Source organism: Haliaeetus albicilla, chromosome 1, assembly GCF_947461875.1.
Source record: "Haliaeetus albicilla chromosome 1, bHalAlb1.1, whole genome shotgun sequence".
NCBI classification, from domain to species: domain Eukaryota; kingdom Metazoa; phylum Chordata; class Aves; order Accipitriformes; family Accipitridae; genus Haliaeetus; species Haliaeetus albicilla.
This window is the reverse complement of record NC_091483.1, coordinates 78592090-78602167: the sequence shown is the minus strand read 5'-3', so window position 1 is coordinate 78602167 and position 10078 is coordinate 78592090.

Here is a 10078-nt window from a genome sequence, read left to right as displayed (position 1 = left end):
CATCCTGAGGTCCATTCTAACCTGAATTGCTGTATGATCCTAATGTATGTCATTTAAGTTTATCTGCAGAGCAGCTTATCTAAAAAATGGTAGACAAAGTGACTTGAAAGTTTGCTGAACTGATAAAGAATGGCACAAAAAGAGTGTGGTCTGTGGTGTGTACATACTTCCCATTAAACAACTCTTTTTCAAGGTCCCTACTTCAGAGATATGCCAAAGGTTACAGCTGATATGCTAAGTAAACAGGCTGATCAAAACCACAGTGTTGGAATTTAAATGAGCAGGTGATAAGTGCTTACACTTTACTCTGAAGAAATCTACTAATCTGCCTAAACAAAATTCAGGAAAAAAATGACAAATTGTTTCAGTGATTTTTATTGGGTTTTAAAGATAACTGCAGGAGCTGCACATGAATTAGTAATGTTCTAGAATGAAAAAGGCAAAATTTGCCTAAGTGCAAAAGAAAGCTTGCTAAACAAATCTACAGACTTGCTCCTTTTGCTTGGTGTTTTAGATTGATTCAGTTTCTGTTTTAACATGGACATTTCCAGGAAGGGCTGGGGCAAGGAAGAAAGAAGGGGAAGGAAGAAGGCAGTAAGTCTTCGTTTTGGCTCAGGCTGATTTGATAGTATTTGATATTCTGGGGAGTGGCAGTCCACAGCCAGTCTTGTGGCCAAGGTATGCCTCCTGCCCAGCTGAGCCACGGAGAAAGAACTTGTGACAACCTCCCAAGGCTGTTTGTCACAGCAGGCTAGATGCTTTTCTCCTCTCAGACTGCTTCAGTCCATGTGCTTTTCTCTCTTAGATCTCTTAGAAATACTCTTCTACATCTACAGTCTTGTAAAATGTTTTAAGGTTATACTTGCTTTCTATTACTAATGCTTTGTGGCATTAGGTAATTGCTTAATTGAGCATTTAGGAAAGCATTAATATATTTTTCTCTGCAAATGCATTATTAATATATATATTACAATCTCTGCTGTTAAGGCTTTGTACAATTATTAATAGACTTAAAACAATATGAACTGCATGAAAATAGTTCTTCTAGGAAAAAGAAACTTAAAAGGACACAAATCATATCTGGTCTATCATCATTATAAAGTACATATTTGTATTGATACATCTTTACTCCAATAGTCCTAAGCCTCTCTGCACCAGTTAAAATGGGAAATATGAGTATTTCTATCCTGTTTCCCCTTAGTTCACAAAGCCAACTTAGACGTTTGAAGAATAACAAACTGCTCTGCATCCACCCATTTTGACCTCTGACTTAGAATCATAGAATCCTAGAATGGTTTGGGTTGGAAGGGACCTTAAAGAGTATCTAGTTCCAACGCCCCTTGCCATGGGCAGGGACACCTTCCACTAGACCAGGTTGCTCCAAGCCCCATCCAACCTGGCCTTGAACACTGCCAGGGATGGGGCAGCCACAGCCTCTCCAGGCAACCTGTTCCAGTGCCTCACCACCCTCACAGTAAAGAATTTTTTCCTAGCACCTAATCTAAATCTACCCTCCTTCAGTTTAAAACAGTTGCCCCTCATCCTATCACTACTCTCCCTGATAAAAGGTTCCCTCCCCATCTTTCCTGTAGGCCCCCTTTAAGTACTGGAAGGCTGCTATAAGGTCTCCCTGGAGCCTTCTCTTCTCCAGGCTGAACAGCCACAACTCTCTCAGCCTGTCCTCACAGGGGGGGTGCTCCAGCCCTCTGATCATCTTTGTGGCCCTTCTCTGGACCCACTCGAGCAGGTCCATGTCTTTCTTATATTTGGGGTCCCAGAGCTGTACACAGTACTGCAGATGGGGTCTCATGAGAGCGGAGTTGAGAGGGAGGATCACCTCCCTCGACCTGCTGGTCATGTTTCCTTTGATGCAGCCCAGGATGTGATTGGCTTTCTGGGCTGCGAGTGCACATTGCTGTCCCATATTCAGTTTTTCATCCACCAACACCCCCAAGTCCTTCTCTGCAGGGCTGCTCTCAATCCACTCATCACCCAGCCTGTGTTTGTGCTTGGGATTGCCCCGATGCATGTGCAGGACCTTGCACTTGGCCTTGTTGAACTTCATGAGGTTTGCACAGGCCCACCTCTCAAGCCTGTCAAGGTCCCTCAGGATGGCATCCCTTCCCTCCAGCGTGTCGACTGCACCACACAGCTTGGTGTCATTGGCAAACTTGCTGAGGGTGCACTCAATCCCACTGTCCATGTCGCTGACAAAGATGTTAAACAGCATTGGTCCCAATACCAACCCGTGAAAAATGCCACTTGTCACCAGTCTCCACTTAGACATTGAGCCGTTGATTGCAACTCTTTGAGTGCAACCACCCAGCCAATTCCTTACCCACTGAGTGGTCCATCCATCAAATCCATGTCTCTCCAATTTAGAGACAAGGATGTCGTGCGGGACAGTGTCAAAAGCTTTGCAAAAGTCCGGGCAGATGATGTCCATTGCTCTTCCCTTATCCACCAATGCTATAACCCTGTCATAGAAGGCCACCAAATTTGTCAGGCACGATTTGCCCTTAGTGAAGCCATGTTGGCTGTCACCAATCACTTCTCCACAATACAATGTATTGTTCTGCTCTACAGCAGCACACTACGTATAACAGTACTCCTTCCATCTAGGTTGTATTTAGGATTGCGCTGACAACATGCATTCCCCTGGAAGTGAGAAAGGCAGTACACCTACGAGCATTAATTTGTTTTTAATGCTTCTGGGAAGAACACATTAAAGACTTTTAGTGGGATATTTTGTTCAAAATAGTGGGCAGTGCCAAAAATGCATGTGGGCTTAAACATAATACTAAGGTACAGGAAACAGTGAAGGAATTAAGGCAAAGACAAAAAGGAGGTGCAGAAACCGTACACAATTACTTAATTATCTGAAATAGTTTGGAGAGATTATAACAGTTGGATGATCTGGGGTTGGGAGGTAATATTATCAGGCTCACTACGTTAAAATAATCATAAGTACATAAAACCCCATACTGGGTCGGATGAAAGCTCCGTCTAGCCCAGCAGTTTCTGAGACAGTGGTTGATAGTATGTGAGTTAGAAGAGAGCAAGAACAGGGCAAACACATTCTGTATTTCCCCCAAATACCTTCCCAGCTCCAGCAACTTGCAAGTCAGGAACTTGCTGAGCTAGATCAAGAGTCTTTGATGATTCTTCAGTTGCTTTTAAGCCCATGCAAAGTTTTGGTATCCACAATATCCTGAAGCAAAGACTTCTTTTAGCTTAACTACAGAATATATGAAGCATTATCTCCTTTTGTTTGTTCTGAGCCTGCCAAGTTCTACTTTCATTTGATGTACATTTGATATTCTTGTGTCTGTTAAGTTAGTGAACCATCTTGATTCCTGTTCCTTATTTGGACCACTGAAGATTTTATATAGGCTGTGATATTATCTCCCCTCCATTGCAGACTGAAGAGACCCAATTGAGTTAGCCATGCCCCACCTGGAGGGCCTCCTACTATTTCTGATAATTCTATTTATTAAACTTTTAAAATCTTTTCCAGTTCTACCATATTGTTTCTGAGATGGGGATACTAGAACTGCACAGGGAATTCAAGGTGCAGGTGCAACAGGGATTTATACAATGGCATAATTATTCGTTCTCTTTTGGTCTCTATTTCTCTCCTAATAAATGTTAACAATAATCCTAACAGTTCTCCATTTCTATTTTGATCACTGCTGAGTGCCAAGCTGATGTTTTCACAGAACCACCTCTCATAACCCCAAGGCCTTTTTCCTCAGTGGTAGAAGTCAACTCAAAGTTCCTCAGTATATATGCGAAGTTAGGAATTTTTTTTCCTCATATGTTATCCTTTCATATTTATCTGACTTTAATTTCACCTGCTATTTTGTCACTGGGTCTACTAGTAACATAAAGTCATTCACAGTTTTTCTCAGGTAGCCCTACCCTGAATAGCTTAGTATCATCAGCACATTTTGTAAATCACTATTCACCTCCATTTCTATCAGTTATTTGTCCATGTTTCATATCCATTAACAGCCTTTTTTTTTTTACTTCCTTTGGGGAGGAATCTTACTGAGTGCTTTTGAAAATCATCATAGACAGTTAATTGAATCTTTCCTGGTCCATGAGTTTGTTGATTTCTTCAAAGAAAACTGATAGATTTGTGAGACACTGATTTGCTTTACAAAAGCTGCAATGACTTCCCCTAATGTGTCATCTTCTCCATGTGCCCACTAAGTCTTTTCTGTTCTTCAGCATAATTTCTACTTATTTGTCTAGTGAGGATGTCAGGCTTCCAGGTCTACAGCTTCCAAAATCTTCTCTGAAATCCTTTCAAAAACCTGCTGTCACATGAGCAACTTTGCAGACCCCTCTGATGCTGAGGTAGTTTTAAGTGAGAAGTTAAGAGACAGCAGTTAGCACCTGAACTACTTCATCTCTGAGCTGCTTGAAAACTCTTGGTTCAACACCACCTGGTCTCAGCAGCTGGCTACTGCTCATTTTGTTAACGTGTTCCTTCATCTTTTATACTTATGCTCTAACCTGAGACATGTTTTCCCAATAACACCCCGTAACGAAGCTTCCGAGTATTAGAGTTTACCCAAGCTCATCCAGCCCAATCACAAATACAAAAATCCATTTGGCTTTTCTTTTATGGCCGTATCTTCTCCAGGTGTTTCTTCTGCATCTTAAACAATCTATTTGCCTTTCAGAGCAGTCATACGCTGGCAGGCTCCTAGATTTGTTCCAGGAAAGACTTGCTATTATTTTTTGTATCTTTTGCAAGTTGACCCTGAAACCTCCTTCTGGCTGCTTATCATGATTTTGTATTTAACCCATTAGAGGTTATAGGCCCTTCTTTTCCTAATTTGGATACAACTTCTGCTTGTTGAAGGAAGCCTTCATGCTTTTTACTCAGTCTTTCTTTTAGAAATTCTCTTCTTCTGATGCATTGGTTCTGCCTCCAGAACAGTGGCTTTAAACAGTCTCCATTCCACCTGTGAAGACTCAACTCTTTTAGATGTTCCTTTTAGGCTCCTTTTAATGAAAGGTGTGTCTTGTTTTATATTGCTTGCCTTTTTTTGAAAAGAAAGCAGAATACTACTGATTTTCTTTTTCTTGGTTCTACAAGAGTGTTGAATCCAAGGATGCTACAGTTACTGCTACAGCATGGTTCTTTGTCAATAATATTATGACACTATTTAGGACCAAACCAGGGACTGCTTTTCCTCTTCTGGCTTCCCAACTAGTGGTCACGGACAGTTTCTATACAGTTAGATACAGTATCACCCCCTCCCATGACATCTACCCAACCTACACTGGAGTTACTGAAGTCACTTACGATTGTGTTTCCTGCCCTGAAGGCTCTCTGATCTCCCTGCCTTGTTAGCTAGACTGGTGATGCAGTCCTAGCACTGCATTCTTCCTATTTATTTCTGGGACTTCAATCCACTGAGACTCTATGTTATTCATTGACAGAGTTAATTGGTAATTGGAAGATCCTCTAAGCCTTCTTTAAAATATAGCATCACTTATCCACCGGCATGCCTCGTCCTGCCTTTGTATTTTACATTTCAACAATATAACACATAATTAATTTGAGCATTCACTTTTCCTATTAGCTTTCAAAACCTGAGATTAATAGTGTTGTGGCTCCTGTCTCAGTTTGAAAGAAGACGGGCAGGTCACGGTTCCACATGCTGTTCATGGCAAGGGGGTATATGCATACTGCATAATTATTTTGGTAATTGGTCCTCTGTTAGCATAGCTGGGGTGTGTGGATTTCTGCAGTGGATTCCCTTCTCCGTTAGTTTGTCCTTAACTGTTTCTAGAATGTACTTCCATTTCTTTGTGCTGGCACTAAGTATCTTTCATTGCCAGTAACAGAAGAAGTCATCTTCCAGGTAGGAGAGTGGGATTGGACATGAAGATGATAAATATCCATGCTGTTTTGCCTTTGTCCTTGTGATGGTCTGACAAATTATAGCCTGTCTCAAACATCTGTTAAAGAACTTTGGTGGAGAAGACAGTCTCTGTAAAAGTGCTGGAGTTGTGTGAACAGGAAAATGTGGCTGGAGGAGAAGGCCCCACGGAGGGTGGGATCATGCTTCTCCAAAGCCATAATTCCTCATCTTAAGTGACTATGAGAAGCACAACGTATGCACCTGAAGGAAAGGCCAGACAGTGGTCATGCCTGCAGGGAGAGAGAAGCAACTCTCTGATGACCCCCCAAGCCCACCAACCCATTTCCAGAGAATCCCAGGAATGTGAACTGCACATGTTGAGACCACCGACTCATTTCTGGAACATTCCTGAGCTCACACTGCACTTGCTTAATGATGGCAAATCCCCACATACAGGGGTGGACCCTTTGGGTATAAACGAAGGGAGGACGAGTTCTCGGGGCACCCTCCGGAACCGGATCTCTAGACTGGCTGGACCAATGCTGGACCCAGGACTAGTGAAATCCTTTTCTTCTCTCTCTCTTTTTTCCACAGTCCCTACACCTTACCCTTTTAAACATAAACCGTTGACCAAGTCTGGGACTAGGATTGGATCCATCCGCCCCTGGACTCCTCTCTGAGAAGGAGTCTAGAAAGTAAGGGGGACCACTCTGAACCTCATGAGTCAACAGGAGGGCTCTCCTTATTGTCTTCTCTGAACTGATCCCCAAATAAGTAAGGCTTTCATATGGTTAGCACATGTTGCACAGTTTACTGACATAGTTTCATGTTCCTTTTTTCCATTTCTTTTTCTATATCTTCCTTCTCCTTTCAAATGGCGGCTTAACGACATGATGCAAGGTTCATATTGATAAGTTCACTTGTACTTGGGCAAGGTTAGCTTGGTTGAATAAATGTTGATTGTTGTTTGAACTCCCCTGGTGTCGTTTCACCTTAATTCTGACAAAGGAAATCCATGAACCTGAGCCACTCCAACCTTGGGATGCGACAGCCCTCCATGCAAATTGGGCAGGTCCCACCTATACAGATGACTAATGTCATTGTATACACTGTTCTAGGTACACAATTTATGTCTAACCACAGGAGAAATTTAATTTTTTCAAATTACTGTGGAAAACAGCCTGTATTTTTAGCAACAAACATCTGGTTACAAAAGCACTCTGTTGAGAAAATGCTTCTCCTATGAACTACAGCGGGATTATCTAAGCATTTCTTCCCTAGTACAACAGCAGTGTCACTATTCTGTAATTCATTCATCAATCAGAATAAACATTAAAGTATAACACAGCTTAATAAAACCATTAGAGCTGTGCCACAGAAATAATTACAAAGACTGGTAATAAGAGAGAGCCATTTACTTAAATGGAGGATCCTTTTAAAGTGATGGCTTACCTTATCCCACCCATCAAAGTAGGACAGCTGGAACACGGGAAGAACAGTCCAGGATTCAGACTCTTTCCTAGAAGGCAAAACTGATGATTGAACCTAAAAACATTTTTCTTGTATGGACCTAATTACGCTCAGGGCTGAGATCTGAGGTCGCTGATTCAGCAGTGGCTTGCTCCTATTCACTGATAAAAACTGAAGGGCATCCAGGGTCCCAGTTCTCCTACAGAAAAGAAAAGTTTATGGAAATGGCTAGACACAAGCTCGCAGTTAAAATAATGATACAGGTAACAAGGCCATTCTAAAAAAACAACTTAGAAAATAACAGATGCATACAAATCTAAAACCAGACCCAAATAAATAATTTTCTTTTAGCAGCTGGTGCATATGCCAAGGGGATGTTGTTCTCAGGCTTGCTTAAATAAAGATATTGGGGATAAATGTCACAAGGCTTTCAGAAGTGTTCTGGTTCCTAACTCCCACTGATTCAGTGAAGAAGTGCCCAGATGCACTTAAAAACCCCTTTCTATGCCTAAACTGTATGTTTAAGTATCTAAATGTCTCCAAGAATCATTAAGTCCATAACCACAAATCTCGGAGATCATGGGAACTATTCTTGTATAATGGTTGATGAGATGCTGCCTCTCTGCCCATCTACCCTTCCAGCATTGCCCAGCGGCGTGAGCTACGTGCACACTGCCGTGTGTACCTCTCGCGTCCGAATCCCAGACCATCAGTCTGCTGCCTCCTCTCACGGAAGAGTGGGCAGTGTTTCAGAGCCCACATCACGTGGCAGGAGCAGGACCAGGAGCCGGCAGCAGCATGGTCCGCAACTCTGCCAGCTCCCAAATCCAAACATATTTACTGCCACGATGCATTACACTGCCATTGTCAAAGCTGCCGTAGTGACATACTTTCAGCAGCAAATGTAGCAGTTGAAAACTGACCGAATCTATTTCTAGCAATTTTTCACTCTGGTGGAAGTGAACTGTGTTCTGAAATAGCTTTCTGCTATTTCTCCCCCTCCCCCCCCCAGGTGCTCTTTTTTCTCTTACAATGATGCTTTTTCTCAGATAAGGTTTTATTTCTGACCCACTGAGATCACTCCTGCATTTTTTTTAAGAAATGAACAGAAGGCATCTTTGTTGCAGCTGCTCTTCTTCAAGGCTGCTTGCAAAGCCTGGTTGTTTCCCAGCTGAAGCCTGATATGACGGGCCCTGTGACACCCTTGTGAACGCCTGGCTGTACAGTCGGGGTTTTTATTTACCTTTTCTGGCGTCATCTGAAAGTCCAAACCAATGAATGGTTGCTTGCAGTTATGTAGGACTAAAGCTAATAGCTAATCCTAAATAAATCTGTCCTCGGTGATGCTAATAGCTGAAAAAATGGAGAAGGAAATATTTTGTTTCTGACATATATATTTTCTCTTGAAATGTACAAAATAGTGATGGAGGATCTGCCCTGACTGTAAATCAAACTACCAAACAGCCAACAGAACACACAAGCATTGCAGAGACTAAGCAACGTTGTTTAGCAAGAACTGAGAAGACCACTATATGGATAAAAACCACACCTGCATTTATATTAAAATTCGAAAGCACATAAACCATCCTGCTTCAGGACATGAGCTCATCCATCCCTTGCGGTAAGGGAACACACGTATCCATCAGAAAATCACGTGTGTAGCAATGCACAGCAGTTCTCTTCATAGGGAAGTGATGTGGAGCTCTACCACATCACCCTTTGTTAACTGTGAATGACACTGCAGGACTCGTTTTATCCCACCTTGTCTAAGAACAAGCATATCCACCTGGCTCTCCTGACATGGCTGCTGTAGCGTGTTATGCACTATATAATACCAGCGCTCACAAACTAGCAGCCACCAATGTCTGGAATTGCTGTTTCTGTTTTGCAACAATCATCTAGGCTAGGGAGCAATTTTTAGATACCATAGCCATAAGCCAGATGTTTAAAAACACAGTAAAATTTTTCTAGCTAGCACAATCTGTAACGATTTAATCTGTTTCCTTGCTTCATCAGATTCCTCCTGCAGCTGGCACACAGGCTTTCTAGTTCTGCCCCAGTGGTTTTTCAGCTCTTTTTTTTTTTGGGCGTTCAGCTTGTGACTTCTATGCCTGCGGTCAGGCAGGTCTGCAAGGTCACCTCTCCTCTCTTGCCAGTCAAGCAGCCTTTTACACGAGTCCACCACTAAACCAGACATCTTTTTACGCTTACTGCGGTAGCGTTGGGTGTCTTGTCAGGAAAACAAATTTCCTCAGACAGCTGCGGAGAGGCCTGGAAACCCTCCCGCACCCAAGCTCCTGGGAGTACACAATAAAAGCAGCTGAAACGCCGTGATTTGGGGACCGACCTCGTTTTTCCACAAGAAGGTGAAGGCGCTGCAGGGGCAGCGAGGACTGAGGTGCAAGGGGTGGCCGGCCTGAGGGGACGGGGCGCGGGTCCCCCCGCACGGCCCCTCGGCTGGGTGTGTGGTGGTGGTGGTGGGAAAAACCCCCAACCCCACAATTTCTTGAGGAAAGAAACGTCTGGAAAAAGCCCCGTTCCGCCAAAAACCACCACAAAAAGCCGGCGAGTGAGGAGGTTGCGTCATTCCCGCCGCCGGCCCCCCCCGCCCCCCGGCCCGGCGCTGCCTCCCCCTCAGCCACGCGCAGCGCAGGCCCCGCTCCCCCCGCCCCGCTGCGGGGCCGCGCTCGGCCCCCATTGGCTGCGTCTACCGCCACGTGCCGCGG